The sequence below is a fragment of the Bufo bufo genome, chromosome 4 (genome assembly GCF_905171765.1).
Source record: "Bufo bufo chromosome 4, aBufBuf1.1, whole genome shotgun sequence".
Taxonomy (NCBI): domain Eukaryota; kingdom Metazoa; phylum Chordata; class Amphibia; order Anura; family Bufonidae; genus Bufo; species Bufo bufo.
The window spans coordinates 482,154,253-482,171,500 of NC_053392.1; the positions used below are offsets into that span (position 1 = coordinate 482,154,253).

At 48.0% G+C, this 17,248-nt stretch overlaps 1 long non-coding RNA gene across 1 annotated transcript in view; it reads right to left on the reverse strand.

Annotated features, from left to right (window-relative positions):
* Positions 1–1,102: 1,102 nt before the first annotated feature.
* LOC120998736 overlaps positions 1,103–17,248 on the reverse strand; it is a 73,440-nt gene continuing 57,294 nt past the window's right edge. Inside the window, exon 3 of the long non-coding RNA XR_005778473.1 lies at positions 1,103–1,203. This is a non-coding gene — a long non-coding RNA (uncharacterized LOC120998736). The remainder of the gene's footprint in view (positions 1,204–17,248) is intronic.

Genomic DNA, 17,248 nt, shown 5'->3' on the forward strand with positions numbered 1-17,248 from the left:
GGCTGTGAACGGCGGGAAACTGGCCCCTTTACATTGCGTGAATACGTGTGTAGGGTGATATATCTACAGTGTTGAACAGAGTCAGTCACTTACAATATAGACCCCAGGAATAAAACAAGGGAGAAGGAAAAAAGGGGAAAACGAGCGCCAATCCCCGTTAGGACACAAAGTCGTGGAGAAAAGGAAAGACAGGAATGGGAAATAAGAAGTAGGACTGGATGGCTCTATAACATGATATACAGATAGTACGTGGTACTATAAGTTGTGAATGAACACAGCTATAAAAGAGGGGTACAAATATATAAATGGATAGTATAATTAATGATAAAAATAAATAATACAAATTAATGATAGAAATGGTGAAATGCCCCTCAGGGCAACTTCACACAAGTGGCATTAAATTACACTAATATAAATGGTATAAAAAATATAATATAATAAATGAAATGACCCTCAGGACAATTTCACACAAGTCGCACTCACTTCACCGGGGGGTAGTCATCAGGATAAGCACATGACACCTGTGACTAAACCCCCCGGCCAGGATCGCATGTAGAGTAGTAGTGATGGAAGGCAGCAGGAATCCAATGCTTCTGATCAATCACCTTTAATACAAATATGTGTCTCAACGCATTTCGGGGATAACAATTTCCCTTCTTCAGGAGCATTACATCACCTTTACATTGCAGCATTTGGCTGAGCTGGGGTGCCAGTTTGAAGAGGACCTGATCCTGCCTTTCCCCCCTCCTTAAAATAATATTATTTTCTCTGTTGCATGCTTTATTAGTGGGATTTATCCCTCAGCTATAGCTGAGTGGATTGTGGTTTTTAATGGTTAATGAATTGGTATTATAATGGTTAAGTAATTTTTTATTTATTCTAAATTGATTAATTTATGTTATGGTAATTTATTGGGTAACTCATAATAAACTTTAAATAAAGCATTGCGGCCATTTCTTCCATCATAAAAGTGTTTTGGTCTTCATTTTATTATTTAGATACTTTTTAAGTTAGCTTTGTGGGTGTAATGTGCCTCCATGTGAACAAGCCGTGGCCATGTGATGGAAACACCTCTTCTCAGATGAGAGTATATCTCATACCCGAAGAGCAGTCGGACATGGTGTCTCCTGGGACATGACCCGTGTCCAGCATCTCGTGTTCTTTCGTACTTATAATCCGGGCAGAGACAGAGTTAAAGCAGCGCTACTTTAGGTAAGGACATGGGAACTGGCAGACCCTGGGGATGGACGCCTTATATATAAGCACTGCGGCAAGTAAAAGTGGAACAACCAATGAAATCGCAGCATTCTTGTTTCAAGTAGAGATTAAAAATGAAAGACAAGACCCCATTGGTTTCCTGCACTAACACATTTTCTCTGCTTTTGGGTTTTATACAAAAAAATTTAGAGAACATTTCCCAATTAGTTTTTTCTTTCCAACCAAACTTGGTTCCTGCTGTAATACCTGTGTGTGACACTTGTGATGTTATTTCTGCCCTTGGCCTTACTCACTAGTTCTGTTTCCTCTCATAAACTGTCCCTGTGTCACCAAAATGGATGAAATCTACATTTTGACTCAAACACCAAATTATCTGACAAAAGCAACAACTGTAGCTTCCACCAGGGAAAGTGACTGATTTTGGCCGAGTTGACACCACCACTATAGCTTTCCTTTGTTCCACTCCGTTAGAGGAGCAGAACAGCGAAAATAGCGGAAGTGCTGGATTTGGCACATAACCGACCCGAACGGAGCCAGACAGATGCCATTGACTATAATGGGGGCCGAATGGTTTCCGTTCAGGAGTCCATTTTTCTTTTTTATACTCTGCCGTTTTCTCTGCGATGGTCGCCCGGCACATTGCCTTTAATGCAGTGAACAAGCCCTTAGTAAACAGTACCACCACTTTTCTGTTAGTGTGGGTTGGAAGTAATACTTAGGCCTCCTGCACACGACCGTTGTGTGCACCCGTGGCCGTTGTGCCGTTTTCCGCTTTTTTTCGCGGACCCATTGACTTTCAATGGGTCCGTGGAAAAATCGGAAAATGCACCGTTTTGCAGCCGCATCCGTGATCCGTGTTTCCTGGCCGTGAAAAAAATAGGACCTGTCCTATTTTTTTCACGGCCAACGGTTCACGGACCCATTCAAGTCAATGGGTCCGTGAAAGAACACGGATGCACACAAGATTGGCATCCGTGTCCGTGATCCGTGGCCGTAGGTTAGTTTTTATACAGACGGATCCGAAGATCCGTCTGTATAAAAGCTTTTTCAAAGCAGAGTTTTCACTTCGTGAAAACTCAGAACCGACAGTATATTCTAACACAGAAGCGTTCCCATGGTGATGGGGACGCTTCTAGTTAGAATACACTACAGACTTTGTACAAGACTGCCCCCTGCTGCCTGGCAGCACCCGATCTCTTACAGGGGGCCGTGATCAGCACAATTAACCCCTTCAGGTGCCGCACCTGAAGGGGTTAATTGTGCTGATCACGGCCCCCTGTAAGAGATCAGGGCTGCCAGGCAGCAGGGGGCAGACCCTCCCCCCCCTCCCCAGTTTAAATATCATTGGTGGCCAGTGCGGCCCCTCCCTCTATTGTAATTATTCGTTGGTGGCACAGTGTGCGCCCCCCCCTCCCTCCCTCTATTGTAATAATTCGTTGGTGGCACAGTGTGCGCCCCCCATCGGCCCCCCCTCCCTCTATAGCATTAACAACATTGGTGGCCAGTGTGCGGCCTCCCATCTCCCTCCCCCCCCCCCATCATTGGTGGCAGCGGAGTTCCGATCGGAGTCCCAGTTTAATCGCTGGGGCTCCGATCGGTAACCATGGCAACCAGGACGCTGGTTGCCATGGTTACTTAGCAATAGTACAATAGTAGAAGATTCATACTTACCGTCTGCTGCGATGTTCGTGTCCGGCCGGGAGCTCCAACTACTGGTAAGTGTCATTGCTAAATGAACTGTCACTTACCAGTAGGAGGAGCTCCCGGCCGGAAGCAGACATCGCAGCTCCCAGGTAGGTATGAATCTTTTACTATTGTACTACTGCTAGTAACCCGCTGCCACCAATGATCGGGGGGGGGGGGGGGGTAGATGGGAGGCCGCCCACTGGCCACCAATGTTGTTAATGCTATAGAGGGAGGGGGGCCAATGGGGGGCGCACACTGTGCCACCAACGATTACAATAGAGGGAGGAAGGGGGGGGGGCGCACACTGTGCCACCAACGAATTATTACAATAGAGGGAGGAAGGGGGGGGGGGCTGGGGGGCGCACACTGTGCCACCAAGGAATTATTACAATAGAGGGAGGAGGGTGGGGGCGGAGGGGGGCCGCACTGGCCACCAATGATATTCAAACTGGGGAGGGGGGGGGTTCTGCCCCCTGCTGCCTGGCAGCCCTGATCTCTTACAGGGGGATATGATAGCACAATCAACCCCTTCAGGTGCGGCACCTGAAGGGTTAATTGTGCTGATCACAGCCCCCTGTAAGAGATCGGATGCTGCTAGGCAGCAGGGGGCAGTCATGTACACAGTTTGTAGTATATTCTAACTAGAAGCGTCCCCATCACCATGGGAACGCCTCTGTGTTAGAATATACTGTCGGAAATGAGGTTTCACGATCTAACTCATATCCGACAGTATATTCTAACATAGAGGCGTTCCCATGGTGATGGGGACGCTTCAAGTTAAAATATACCATCGGATTGGAGAAAACTCCGATCCGATGGTATAAAAGGGACTCCAGACTTTACATTGAAAGTCAATGGGGACGGATCCGTTTGAAATGGCACCATATTGTGTCAACGTCAAACGGATCCGTCCCCATTGACTTGCATTGTAATTCAGGACGGATCCGTTTGGCTCCGCACGGCCAGGCGGACACCAAAACGACTTTTTTTTCATGTCCGTGGATCCTCCAAAAATCAAGGAAGACCCACGGACGAAAAAACGGTCACGGATCACGGAAAAAAATCGGGTCCCGTTTTTCCGTGATCCGTGACCGTTTTTTCGTCCGTGGGTCTTCCTTGATTTTTGGAGGATCCACGGACATGAAAAAAAAGTCGTTTTGGTGTCCGCCTGGCCGTGCGGAGCCAAACGGATCCGTCCTGAATTACAATGCAAGTCAATGGGGACGGATCCGTTTGACGTTGACACAATATGGTGCCATTTCAAACGGATCCATCCCTATTGACTTTCAATGTAAAGTCTGGAGTCCCTTTTATACCATCGGATCGGAGTTTTCTCCAATCCGATGGTATATTTTAACTTGAAGCGTCCCCATCACCATGGGAATGCCCCTATGTTAGAATATACTGTCGGATATGAGTTAGATCGTGAAACCTCATTTCCGACAGTATATTCTAACACAGAGGCGTTCCCATGGTGATGGGGACGCTTCTAGTTAGAATATACTACAAACTGTGTACATGATTGCCCCCTGCTGCCTAGCAGCATCCGATCTCTTACAGGGGGCCGTGATCAGCACAATTAACCCCTCAAGTGCCGCACCTGAAGGGGTTAATTGTACTATCATATCCCCCTGTAAGAGATCAGGGCTGCCAGGCAGCAGGGGGCAGACCCCCCCCCCTCCCCAGTTTGAATATCATTGGTGGCCAGTGCGCCCCCCCCCCTTTTCCCTCTATTGTAATAATTCGTTGGTGGCACAGTGTGCGCCCCCCCCCCTTCCTCCCTCTATTGTAATAAATCGTTGGTGGCACAGTGTGCGCCCCCCCGCCCCCCCCCCCTTCCTCCCTCTATTGTAATAAATCGTTGGTGGCACGATCATTGGTGGCAGCGGGTTACTAGCAATAGTACAATAGTAAAAGATTCATACTTACCTGGGAGCTGCGATGTTCGTGTCCGGCCGGGAGCTCCTCCTACTAGTGACAGTTCATTTAGCAATGCGCCGCACAGACCTGAGGCTGTCACTTACCAGTAGGTGGAGCTCCCGGCCGGACACGAACATCGCAGCAGCCGGTAAGTATGAATCTTCTACTATTGTACTATTGCTATGTAACCATGGCAACCAGGACTGTAGTAGCGTCCTGGTTGCCATGGTTACCGATCGGAGCCCCAGCGATTAAACTGGGACTCCGATCGGAACTCCGCTGCCACCAATGATGATGGGGGGGGGAAGATGGGAGGCCGCACACTGGCCACCAATGTTGTTAATGCTATAGAGGGAGGGGGGGCCGATGGGGGGCGCACACTGTGCCACCAACGAATTATTACAATAGAGGGAGGGAGGGGGGGGCGCACACTGTGCCACCAACGAATAATTACAATAGAGGGAGGGAGGGGGGGGGGGGCCGCACTGGCCATCAATGATATTCAAACTGGGGAGGGGGGGGGGGTCTGCCCCCTGCTGCCTGGCAGCCCTGATCTCTTACAGGGGGATATGATAGTACAATTAACCCTTTCAGGTGCCGCACCTGAAGGGGTTAATTGTGCTGATCACGGCCCCCTGTAAGAGATCGGGTGCTGCCAGGCAGCAGGGGGCAGTCTTGTACACAGTTTGTAGTGTATTCTAACTAGAAGCGTCCCCATCACCATGGGAACGCTTCTGTGCTAGAATATACTGTCGGTTCTGAGTTTTCACGAAGTGAAAACTCAGCTTTGAAAAAGCTTTATGCAGACGGATCTTCGGATCCGTCTGTATAAAAACTAACCTACGGCCACGGATCACGGACACGGATGCCAATCTTGTGTGCATCCGTGTTCTTTCAAGGACCCATTGACTTGAATGGGTCCGTGAACCGTTGGCCGTGAAAAAAATAGGACAGGTCATATTTTTTTCACGGCCATGAAACACGGATCACGGATGCGGCTGCAAAACGGTGCATTTTCCGTTTTTTCCACGGACCCATTGAAAGTCAATGGGTCCGCGAAAAAAAACGGAAAACGGCACAACGGCCACGGGTGCACACAACGGTCGTGTGCAGGAGGCCTTATGGTAGTGGATTTATACTAGTGTGTTGCTTTGGGTGTGTCCAAAATTTCTCTATTTTGGGCCTGCAAATTTTTATACACTCTGATTTGGGTCAGTCTATTAATTTATTTGTATATATGGTAGTTGTAGAGTGTATAATATATTAAAATAATGTTACAATATAATAAAGCAAAGTGTAGAATGTAGTGGAGATAAAGAAGAGTATTCTGCTAAATGTCCTTTTAATAGATAATAGTGTTAAAATGTGGGAATAAGTCGGTCACCACTGGATGGTTACCAGCTGGTAATTAAAAAGGTTGCGCTAAAAAAATAAAAATAATAATAGTGCGCTAGTAAAAAATTATGCGCTAGTAAAAAATGAAAATAAAAATAAAAAATGATTGTCCTAATTCATGTAGTTTTATATAAAACAGTCTTTTCATAAAATAGTAGTCTCAAGGTGGAGGGTAAAATAGTGCGCCTTTATCCTTATCTCCCCATATATAGGATAGTCTTTTTTGAGGTAATATTCACTGGATAAGAGATAAATAATAAGAGATAAATAATGCGCCTTGTGTCTCCTTTTATATAGTCACCGCTGTTAAATGGAGGGTAAATGATGCGCCTTGTAGGTATATGTAGCTGTCAGTCGATTTTCATAAAGCAGCGTGCATGTACATTGTAAGCAATATATATCGTTGTACTTCTTGTGCTGGGCTGTGGGAAGAAGGGATGCTCTGTGTCTCTAGTAGTGTTGAGCGAACAGTTCGAGCATAGTTCGGGTCCGTACCGAATTTTGGGGTGTTCGTGACACGGACCCGAACCCGAACTTTTTCGTAAAAGTTCGGGTTCGGGTTCGTCGTTCGGCATGTATTTTGGCGCATTTTGAAAGGCTGCAAAGCAGCCAATCAACATGCATCATACTACTTGCCCTAAGATGCCATCGCAGCCATGCCTACTATTGGCAAGGCTGTGATTGGCCAAGTGCAGCATGTGACTCAGCCTCTTTATAAGCTTGTGCGCACGTCGGGACGTGCTCACTCCCGATGTGAATAGAACAGGGATAGACGCAGCTGATGCTAGGGCGAGAATAGGCAGGGATAATTGAATAACTGGAAGCAAATTTCTCTCCTCCACCTGTGATTCATCTGAACAACTGCAGCTGAGCTGCTTTTTTGATAGGGATTGGCTATTTTTAGAGTGGCCAGAGTGATTTTTCCATCCACATGTACCTGGGCTGACCGCCGGCCGCCATTTTGCGACTTGTAGTGCTGCAGCAGAAGCTGCCACAGTGTGCATTCCAAAGCTCCAAACAAGTCAGACATCTACACCTGGGATTCAGACCAATAGCGATTTAGCAGCACAGTCCAAGGCTATTTTTTTTAAAGGTTGTGCAGACCATTTTGTGGCACATGTTACTGGGCTGATAGGCGGCGGCCATCTTGGGACTAGTGCTGCAGCACAATCTCTCCCAACGTCCATTAATCACTTGTAATAGTGGTCTGTGCCATAGAAATCCTACATCAGGGACTTGGGTGTGCTTGTGTCACCCCTACTAATACCAGTCCACCTGTAATCCATACAGTGAAAAGCCATAAAGTATTCCAGTGAGGGAATTTATTTTTTATTTAAAAAAGGCCAAGTTAGTTTATCTGGCGTTCAATATACTAGATACAGTTAGGCCTGCGTTTCATACATCTGGAATTAGCAAACTAATGTGCTGGGGTTGGGAAAACATATATGTACCCATACTAGAATCTGTCAAAGAAAGCGGTACTCACATATAACAGTCATTCCATCTGTAATCCATACAGTCAAAAGACTGAAAGTATTCCAGTGAGGGAATTTTTTTTTTATTTAAAAAAGGCCAAGTTAGTTTATCTGGCGTTCAATATACTAGATACAGTTAGGCCTGCGTTTCATACATCTGGAATTAGCAAACTAATGTGCTGGGGTTGGGAAAACATATATGTACCCATACTAGAATCTGTCAAAGAAAGCGGTACTCACATATAACAGTCATTCCATCTGTAATCCATACAGTCAAAAGACTGAAAGTATTCCAGTGAGGGAATTTTTTTTTTATTTAAAAAAGGCCAAGTTAGTTTATCTGGCGTTCAATATACTAGATACAGTTAGGCCTGCGTTTCATACATCTGGAATGAGCAAACTAATGTGCTGGGGTTGGGAAAACATATATGTACCCATACTAGAATCTGTCAAAGAAAGCGGTACTCACATATAACAGTCATTCCATCTGTAATCCATACAGTCAAAAGACTGAAAGTATTCCAGTGAGGTGATTTTTTTTATTTAAAAAAGGCCAAGTTAGTTTATCTGGCGTTCAATATACTAGATACAGTTAGGCCTGCGTTTCATACATCTGGAATTAGCAAACTAATGTGCTGGGGTTGGGAAAACATATATGTACCCATACTAGAATCTGTCAAAGAAAGCGGTACTCACATATAACAGTCATTCCATCTGTAATCCATACAGTCAAAAGACTGAAAGTATTCCAGTGAGGGGATTTTTTTTATTTAAAAAAGGCCAAGTTAGTTTATCTGGCGTTCAATATACTAGATACAGTTAGGCCTGCGTTTCATACATCTGGAATTAGCAAACTAATGTGCTGGGGTTGGGAAAACATATATGTACCCATACTAGAATCTGTCAAAGAAAGCGGTACTCACATATAACAGTCATTCCATCTGTAATCCATACAGTCAAAAGACTGAAAGTATTCCAGTGAGGGGATTTTTTTTATTTAAAAAAGGCCAAGTTAGTTTATCTGGCGTTCAATATACTAGATACAGTTAGGCCTGCGTTTCATACATCTGGAATTAGCAAACTAATGTGCTGGGGTTGGGAAAACATATATGTACCCATACTAGAATCTGTCAAAGAAAGCGGTACTCACATATAACAGTCATTCCATCTGTAATCCATACAGTCAAAAGACTGAAAGTATTCCAGTGAGGGGATTTTTTTTATTTAAAAAAGGCCAAGTTAGTTTATCTGGCGTTCAATATACTAGATACAGTTAGGCCTGCGTTTCATACATCTGGAATTAGCAAACTAATGTGCTGGGGTTGGGAAAACATATATGTACCCATACTAGAATCTGTCAAAGAAAGCGGTACTCACATATAACAGTCATTCCATCTGTAATCCATACAGTCAAAAGACTGAAAGTATTCCAGTGAGGGAATTTTTTTTATTTAAAAAAGGCCAAGTTAGTTTATCTGGCGTTCAATATACTAGATACAGTTAGGCCTGCGTTTCATACATCTGGAATTAGCAAACTAATGTGCTGGGGTTGGGAAAACATATATGTACCCATACTAGAATCTGTCAAAGAAAGCGGTACTCACATATAACAGTCATTCCATCTGTAATCCATACAGTCAAAAGACTGAAAGTATTCCAGTGAGGGGATTTTTTTTATTTAAAAAAGGCCAAGTTAGTTTATCTGGCGTTCAATATACTAGATACAGTTAGGCCTGCGTTTCATACATCTGGAATTAGCAAACTAATGTGCTGGGGTTGGGAAAACATATATGTACCCATACTAGAATCTGTCAAAGAAAGCGGTACTCACATATAACAGTCATTCCATCTGTAATCCATACAGTCAAAAGACTGAAAGTATTCCAGTGAGGGGATTTTGCTTATAAAAAATAATATATTTCATTGTGGTGCGAGTTGAATCGCAACAATGAAGAAAAATACTATTAAGGGACGAGGACGCGGTCGTGGTGGTGTCCGTGGAGCCTCTGTTGCTGGTAGAGGACGTGGCCGTTCGGCCCCAGGCGCACACAGTAGGGAACGAACTCCCTCAACTAGCCGGCAGAATGTACCGCAATATCTCGTGGGGCCCAATGCCGCTCTTAGGATGGTAAGGCCTGAGCAGGTACAGGCATTAATCGATTGGGTGGCCGACAGTGCTTCCAGCACGTTCACCACATGGTCTTCCACCCAGTCTTCTGCGGAAAGCGCACAGGTGGCACCTGAAAACCAAGCCCATCAGTCTGTCACATCACCCCCAAGCATATAAGGGAAACGGTCTGAGCCACAAGTTATGCAGCAGTCTCTTCTTCTGTTTGAAGACTCTGCTTCCAGGGTTTCCCAGGGGCGTCCACCTAGCCCTTCCCCAGTGGAGGAAGACATACCATGCACTGACGCACAACCACTTATGTCTCCAGATGAAGAGGACATGGGAATACCACCACAGCAGAGTCACCGACTCTCTGATGATGACGAAACACAGGTGCCCACTGCCGCGTCTTTTTGCAGTGTGCAGACTGAACAGGAGGAGGTCAGGGAGGGAGACTGGGTGGAAGACGATGCAGAGGACGATGAGGTCTTAGACCCCACATGGACTGAAGGTCGTGGCGATGACTTTCACAGTTCAGAGGAAGAGGTAGTGGTGAGACCGAGACAACAGCGAAGCCAAAGAGGGAGCAGGGGGCCAAAGCAGACGAGCCGCCGCCCCCAGAGTTCGCCTGCTACTGGACATCGCCAACAGGGACCCAGCCCCACAAAGGCAGCTTCAAAGAGTTCCCTGGCATGGCACTTCTTTAAACAATGTCCTACCGACAAGACCCGAGTGACTTGCACGCTCTGCCATCAGAGCCTGAGGCGAGGCATTAACGTTCTGAACCTCAGCACAACCTGCATGACCAGGCATCTACATGCAAAGCATGAACTGCAGTGGGGTACACACCTTAAAAACCAGGCATTTGCTGAGGCTCCCCCTGCTCCCTCTACCGCTGCTGCCTCGGCTTCCGCCTCAAGAGGAATGTTGCCACCTGCCGAGCAGCAAACAGAGGATGTGCCACCGACACCACCACCACCGCCACCGTCAACTAGCGTCTCCACTATATCACACAGCAGCGGTCAGCTCTCAATATCTCAAACCTTAGAGAGGAAGCGCAAATTCCCCCCGAGTCACCCTCGAGCCCTTGGCCTGAACGCCAGCATTTCTAAACTGCTGGCCTTTGAAATGCTGTCATTCCGGCTGGTGGACACAGACAGCTTCAAACAGCTGATGGCCATGGCTGTCCCGCAGTATGTGGTTCCCAGCCGCCACTACTTCTCCAAGACAGCCGTGCCTTCCCTGCACATGCAAGTGTCCGATAAAATCAAGTGTGCACTGCGCAACGCCATTTGTGGCAAGGTCCACCTAACCACAGATACGTGGACCAGTAAGCACGGCCAGGGACGCTATATCTCACTAACTGCACACTGGATGAATGTAGTGGCGGCTGGGCCCCCGGCGGACAGTTCCTTGGCGCACGTCCTTCCGCCCCCTAGGATCGCAGGGCATCATTCTCTGCCTCCTGTAGCCTCCTCCTCCTACTCGGCTTCCTCCTCCACTGCTTCCACCAGCTCATCCGGTCAGCCACACACCTTCACCACCAACTTCAGCACAGCCCGGGGTAAACGTCAGCAGGCCATTCTGAAACTCATATGTTTGGGGGACAGGCCCCACAGCGCAAAGGAGTTGTGGCGGGGTATTGAACAACAGACCGACGAGTGGTTTCTGCCGGTGGGCCTCAAGCCAGGCCTGGTGGTATGCGATAATGGGCGAAATCTCGTGGCAGCTCTGGGACTAGCCGGTTTGACGCACATCCCTTGCCTGGCGCATGTGCTGAACTTGGTGGTGCAGAGGTTCATTCACCACTACCCCAACATGTCAGAGCTGCTGCATAAAGTGCGGGCCGTCTGTGCGCGCTTCCGCCGTTCACATCCTGCCGCTGCTCGCCTGTCTGCGCTACAGCGGAACTTCGGCCTTCCCGCTCACCGCCTCATATGCGACGTGCCCACCCGGTGGAACTCCACCTTGCACATGCTGGAGAGACTGTGCGAGCAGCAGCAGGCCATAGTGGAGTTTCAGCTGCAGCACGCTCGCGTCAGTCGTACTGCCGAACAGCACCACTTCACCACCAATGATTGGGCCTCCATGCGAGACCTGTGTGCCCTGCTGCGCTGTTTCGAGTACTCCACCAACATGGCCAGTGGCGATGACACTGTTATCAGCGTTACAATACCACTTCTATGTCTCCTTGAGAAAACACTTAGGGCAATGATGTTAGAGGAGGTGGCCCAGGTGGAGGAGGAGGAGGAGGATGAGGGCTCGTTTCTAACACTTTCGGGCCAGTCTGTTCGAAGTGGCTCAGAGGGAGGTTTGTTTAAGCAGCAGAGGACAGGTTCACAAGTTGCCAGCCAAGGCACTGTACTGGAGGACGAGGAGGATGAGGAGGAGGAGGTGGAGGGGGACGAGGATGACGCAAGTTCACAGCGGGGTGGCAGCCCAGGCCCATCACTGGTGCGTGGCTGGGGGGATACGGTGGACGATGACGATACGCCTCCCACAGAGGACAGCTTGTCCTTACCCATGGGTAGCCTGGCCCACATGAGCGAATATATGCTCCAATGCCTGCGCAACGACAGCAGAGTTGCCCACGTTTTAACGTGTGCAGACTACTGGGTGGCCACCCTGCTGGATCCCCGGTATAAAGACAATGTGCCCACTTTAATTCCTGAACTGGAGCGCGACCGTAAGATGCGCGAGTACAAGCGCACGCTGATAGAGGCGCTCTTGAGAGCATTCCCACATGTCACAGGGGAACAGGTGGAAGGTGAAGGCAGAGGAGTGGCAAGAGGTCGCCAACGCAGCTGTGTCACGGCCAGCTCATCTGAGGGCAGGGTTAGCATGGCAGAAATGTGGAAAAGTTTTGTCTCCACGCCACAGCTATCTGCACCGACACCTGATACGGAACGTGTTAGCAGGAGGCAGCATTTCACTAACATGGTTGAACAGTATGTCTGCACACCCCTCCACATCCTGACGGATGGTTCGGCCCCATTCAACTACTGGGTTTCAAAATTGTCCACGTGGCCAGAGTTAGCATGTTATGCCTTGGAGGTGCTTTCCTGCCCGGCGGCCAGCGTTTTATCTGAACGCGTATTCAGCACGGCAGGGGGCGTCATTACTGACAAGCGCAGCCGCCTGTCCACAGCCAACGTGGACAAGCTGACCTTCATAAAGATGAACCAGGCATGGATCCCACAGGACCTGTCCCTCCCTTGTGCAGAGTAGTCCTTATTAACTGCCTAAAACATGTCTTGTTGTGCTACGGGCCACTTCTTTATTTGATACAAATTTTATGAAACCCACAGTTGAATGAAACTCTTCTCTGTCTGGGCGCCGGGGCCTAACCAGATGAAAGTGGCCGGTTAAACTAACGGGTGACATGAAGCCATAACCTCTGCCATGCTACCTCTGTCTTCTGTCTGGGTGCTGAGGCCTAAGTCAAATAAAGCGGTCTTCTGCTGTGCTGGGGGATATGAAGCTAATCTCTGACCTCTCTCCTCTGTCTGGGTCCAAAGGCCTAAATCACTGAAAGAGGCCTTCTCCTGTGGTGTGTGATATGATGCCAGAATATGTGCTGTGGGGCCTCTCTCCTCTTCCTGGGTGCAGGGGTCAAATAAACTAAATTGTGGCCTACTCCTGTGGTGGTTGATATGATGCCTGATTCTCTGATGTGGAACCTCTCTCCTCTGTTTGGGTGAAGGGGTCAAAGTAACTAAATGGTGGCTTCTCCTGTGGTGGCTGATATGATGCCAGAATATGTGCTGTGGTGCCTCTCTCCTCTTCCTGGGTGCAGGGGTCAAAGTAACTAAATGGTGGCTTCTCCTGTGGTGGCTGATATGATGCCAGAATATGTGCTGTGGGGCCTCTCTCCTCTTCCTGGGTGCAGGGGTCAAAGTAACTCAATGGTGGCTTCTCCTGTGGTGGCTGATATGATGCCAGAATATGTGCTGTGGTGCCTCTCTCCTCTGTCTGGGTCCAAAGGCCTAAATCACTGAAAGAGGCCTTCTCCTGTGGTGTGTGATATGATGCCTGAATATGTGCTGTGGTGCCTCTCTCCTCTTCCTGGGTGCGGGGGTCAAAGTAACTCAATGGTGGCTTCTCCTGTGGTGGCTGATATGATGCCAGAATATGTGCTGTGGTGCCTCTCTCCTCTTCCTGGGTGCAGGGGTCAAAGTAACTAAATGGTGGCTTCTCCTGTGGTGGTTGATATAAAGCTGATGGTTGTGCCATCTGACATGGTTGCCAGGGTCTGATTCAATGGGGGCCTACTCCTGTGGTGGGTGATCTAAATGCCTGATTCTCTGCTGTGAAACCTCTCTCCTCCGTCTGGGTGTAGGGGTCAAAGTCTTTCAAAGTCGCCTTCTCCTGTGCTGATTGATATGAAGCTGATGGTTGTGCCATCTGACATGGTTGCCGGGGTCCCATTAAATTGTGGCCTACTCCTGTGGTGGTTGATATGATGCCTGATTCTCTGATGTGGAACCTCTCTCCTCTGTTTGGGTGAAGGGGTCAAAGTAACTAAATGGTGGCTTCTCCTGTGGTGGCTGATATGATGCCAGAATATGTGCTGTGGGGCCTCTCTCCTCTTCCTGGGTGCAGGGGTCAAAGTAACTCAATGGTGGCTTCTCCTGTGGTGGCTGATATGATGCCAGAATATGTGCTGTGGTGCCTCTCTCCTCTTCCTGGGTGCGGGGGTCAAAGTAACTCAATGGTGGCTTCTCCTGTGGTGGCTGATATGATGCCAGAATATGTGCTGTGGTGCCTCTCTCCTCTTCCTGGGTGCGGGGGTCAAAGTAACTCAATGGTGGCTTCTCCTGTGGTGGCTGATATGATGCCAGAATATGTGCTGTGGTGCCTCTCTCCTCTTCCTGGGTGCAGGGGTCAAAGTAACTAAATGGTGGCTTCTCCTGTGGTGGTTGATATGATGCCTGATTCTCTGCTGTGAAACCTCTCTCCTCCATCTGGGTGTAGGGGTCAAAGTCTTTCAAAGTCGCCTTCTCCTGTGCTGATTGATATAAAGCTGATGGTTGTGCCATCTGACATGGTTGCCAGCGTCTGATTCAATGGGGGCCTACTCCTGTGGTGGGTGATCTAAATGCCTGATTCTCTGCTGTGAAACCTCTCTCCTCCGTCTGGGTGTAGGGGTCAAAGTCTTTCAATGTCGCCTTCTCCTGTGCTGATTGATATGAAGCTGATGGTTGTGCCATCTGACATGGTTGCCGGGGTCCCATTAAATTGGGGCCTACTCCTGTGGTGGGTGATCTAAATGCCTGATTCTCTGCTTTGAAACCTCTCTCCTCCGTCCGGGTGTAGGGGTCAAAGTCTGTCAAAGTCGCCTTCTCCTGTGCTGATTGATATAAAGCTTATGCTTGTGCCATCTGACATGGTTGCCGGGGTCTGATTCAATGGTGGCCTACTCCTGTGGTGGGTGATCTAAATGCCTGATTCTCTGCTGTGTAACCTCTCTCCTCCGTCTGGGTGTAGGGGTCAAAGTAACTAAATGGTGGCCTACTCCTGTGGTGGGTGATATGATGCCTGGTTCTCTGCTGTGGGACCTCTCTCCTTTGTCTGGGTGCTGTGGTCAAAATAATAGTAAGTGACCTTCTCCATTGGTGGGTGACTTGAAGCCTGATTCTGTGCTATGGGACCTCACTCCAATTAATATTGTTTAATTTTTATTTATTTTATGTTAACTCATCATTTCCCTATCTACATTTGTTTGCAGGGGATTTAACTACATTTTGCTGCCTTTTGCAGCCCTCTAGCCCTTTCCGGGTGTGTTTTACAGCCTTTTTAGTGCCCAAAAGTTCGGGTCCCCATTGACTTCTATGGGGTTCGGGTTCGGGATGAAGTTCGGGTCGAGTTCGGATCCCGAACCCGAACATTTTTCGAAAGTTCGGCCGAACTCGTCGAACCCGAACATCCAGGTGTTCGCTCAACTCTAGTCTCTAGCTACAGAGGTCACTTACCCTTCAAAAGGACATTTAGCAGAATACACTTCTTCATCTCCACTACATTCTACACTTTGCTTTATTATATTGTAACATTATTTTAATATATTATACACTCTACAACTACCATATATACAAATAAATTAATAGACTGACCCAAATCAGAGTGTGCCTGCTTATCTATTTACTTTCAATTATTCTACCTCTGACTGGGTGAGTCAGTTCTAGCAGCTTTGCACCTCGATCATCTGCTTGAATAGTAGAGCCGTCTATTCCATTTGTTTCCCTCTTTAATTTTTATACAGTCACAAAATTGCTGAAAATCTCTATTCAACAGCTATTGCTAAGGCTACTTTCACACCAGCGTTTTTTGCGGATCCGTCATGGATCTGCAAAAATGCTTCTGTTACAATAATACAACCGCATCCATCCGTCATGAACGGATCCGGTTGTATTATGTCTTCTATTGCCAAGACGGATCCGTCATGAACACCATTGAAAGCCAATGGGGGACAGATCCGTTTTCTATTGTGTCAGAGAAAGAGCAAGACGGATCCGTTCTGACACACCATGTAAGTCAATGGGGACGGATCCGTCTTGCTCCGCACCACATCGCGGACAGAAAAACGCTGCTTGCAGCGTTATTCTGTCCGCAATGGGAGCGCAACCAAATGGAACGGAAGGCATTTTGGTGCATTTCGTTTAGTTCAGTTCAGTTTTGTTCCCCATTGAAAATGAATGGGGACAAAATGGAAGCGTTTTCCCCTGCTATTGAGATCATATGACGGATCCTAATAGCGGAAAGGGAAAACGTTACTGTGAAAGTAGCCTAAGGGCTCATGCATACGACCGTGTGCTGTGGACCGCAAATTGCGATGTAATGCACGGGCACCGACCGTGGGGCAGCCACATGAGGATCGCGGACTCCATTCACTTGAATGGGGTCCGCAATCCGTAACACTACTTGCACTACTTTTTTGCGGTGCGGAGGCACGGCCAGAAACACCATGGAAGCACTCCATAGTGCTTCCGTGGGGTTCCGATCAGTGCTTCCGCATCGCATCTCCAGATTTGCGGACCCATTCATGTGAATGGGTCCGCATCCGTGATGTGGGAACTGGGGTGCACACGGACAATGCCCCGTTCATTGCGGACCCGCCGTATGCGGGCCGCAATACGGCCACAGCGGGGCAGCGGCTGTGTGCATGAGCCCTAACAGTTAGATGCGAATATACACTCACCTAAAGAATTATTAGGAACACCATACTAATACGGTGTTGGACCCCCTTTTGCCTTTTGAACTGCCTTAATTCTACGTGGCATTGATTCAACAAGGTGCTGATAGCATTCTTTAGAAATGTTGGCCCATATTGATAGGATAGCATCTTGCAGTTGATGGAGATTTGAGGGATGCACATCCAGGGCACGAAGCTCCCGTTCCACCACATCCCAAAGATGCTCTATTGCAGTGATGGCGAACCTATGGCACGGGT